We start from the raw sequence: 2,254 nt of genomic DNA, 5'->3' as shown, positions 1-2,254 counted from the left end.
CAGAGCCCAAACTCTCTGTATCATGGGACCTGTACTGCATTAGGTGCAGTAATCAATAAAACAAAGTACATTTGACAAACGTGTGTGTGTAGTCTGTAGAAATGAGCATCCATTTTTCCTTGACCGCTTTTAAAGAATCTCAGCATATTCCCACTAGCCCATGGCTTTCCTCGAGGCAGCAAAGTACAATGTGCAGTTGTATCCCAAGACCACTTTGTCTTGCTTTCTTAGCAAGTGGGTTCAACCCAACAGGGCTTTTAATGGGATGGTGATTGCTCTCCATGGTCACAGTTTTTCTTTGATGTTGGCCCAGCTTTCAGAACCAAATATCAGCATCGCTGGTCTTGGTCTTAGATCCATTCCAGCCGGGTTTCCAGCCTGGCCATGGGGTGGAAACAACACTGGTCACCCTGACAAATGACCTCCATCACCAGCTGGATCAGGGTGAGTCAACTCTGCTTGTATTCCTTGACCTCATGGCAATGTTCATAACTGACCATGAGTTCTTAGCTCACCACCTCACTAATGCCAGGATATGATAGACAGCCCTCCAATAGCTGCTCTCCTTTGGGATTGCAGATAGAGGGTAGCAATTGGAGAGAAAAAATCGAGCTGCTGCCAACTCACATCTTTAAACAGCCCCGTGGCGCGGAGCGCCACGGACTGTATAAAGGAGTAAGGGCACTGTGGGAGGAGTTAGGGTGGGCCCTGTCTGGGATAAAAACTCGGAGGGGCCAATCAGGAGCTCCAAGTGTCCATCCCGGCCCAAGCAGGCAATGGGGAGCCGCGCTTCGCACGGCTCCCCATTTCCTGCTTCACTCGCAAGAGAGCACCCGCCAGACGCGGCTGCCGGGGACTCCTGTCTATTCTTCCGACGGACCTCTGGAAATGGCCGCCGCCACCGACAGCCAGCAGCCGCCACCGCCGCCAGCCAGCCGCCGCTGACAGCCAGCCGCCGCCGAAAATGGCCAAAAATGGCCGCCGCAGCCGCCGCCAGCCAGCCGCCGCCACCTGCCAGCCAGCCGCCGCCGAAAATGGCCGCCGCCGCAGCCTGCCAGCCAGCCGCCACCGCTGCCAGTGAGCCAGCCGCCGCAAAAAATCGCCAACCGCCCAAAATGGCCGCCGCCGCCGCCAGCCGAGCCGCTACCGCTGCTACCGCCGTGACTGCCCCACTGCCGTCCGTCAATACAGGTAGGCCGCTTCCCCGCAGCCCCGGCCCCACTGAACCCTTATGCCGTCCGGAGGGGGGAGGAGGATAAAGACTTCTGCGGCCCCATAGCTGCGGAAGCCTTTGGGAGTCGGGGGCAGGAGGCCGTGCCCATCTAGCGCCCATTTTATTTGAGATTAAAATGGGCTTTAGATCTAGTATGGAATACTGCACAAAGCAGTCATTGCCAATGTTATTTAACATCTTTATGTCCCCTATTGCTCAGTTGGTATGGAGGTCAGACTGGGGTGTCATCAATTTGCAGAGAACACCCAACTCTTCCTCCTGATGGATGGCTGCCTACATTCATTCCCAGAATCCTTAGCCTAATATCTGGAAGCAGTGACGAGATGGTTCAAGCAGAGTTGTCTGAAGCTCAACCCTTCAAAGACAGAGGTCCTGTGACTGGGCAGTAAGGGTCCTAGTGAGAAAGTACCATTACCCAGCCTGGATGTGGTGCAGCTGTCAAAAGCCCACTCTGCCAGGAATATGGATGCCTCACTCTCTATGGAGAAGCAGGTCACAAAAGTAGCATGGCTGGTGTTGTCCACTTGTGCCAAGCCAAATTACTAGCGCCCTACCTAGACCTGGAACACCTAGCTATAGTGATCCATGCAGTGGTCACCTCTAGCTTGGATTTCTGCAATTTGCTCTACATGGGCCTACACTTATCCCTGCTCTGAAAACTAAAACTGGTCCAGAATGCAGCAGCCAGCATTCTCCTTGAATGTCCTACATCCAGCCTATTCTCCAACAGCTACACTGGTTCCCAGTTGAATTCTGGATCAAGGTTAAGGTCTTGGTAATTACCCTTAAGGCCATACGTGGTCTGGGCCCAGTGTACCTGAGCGACTGCCTCTCTGCCTATGCCCCTCAAAGGGCATTACACTTAGCCAACTCCAACTGTCTGATGATCCCTGCCCCCAAGGAAGCACATTTGGCCTCAACCAGGGCCAGGTCATTTGCTGTCCTGGCCCCTATTTGGTGGAAACAAGTTCCCAGAGGAGATCCAGGCCCTGACAGAGGTATTGCAGTTCAGCAGGGCCT

The sequence above is a fragment of the Paroedura picta genome, chromosome 5 (assembly GCF_049243985.1).
Source record: "Paroedura picta isolate Pp20150507F chromosome 5, Ppicta_v3.0, whole genome shotgun sequence".
NCBI classification, from domain to species: Eukaryota; Metazoa; Chordata; class Lepidosauria; order Squamata; family Gekkonidae; genus Paroedura; species Paroedura picta.
The sequence above is the reverse complement of the archived record's forward strand: the minus strand, read 5'-3'. Positions refer to the sequence as shown.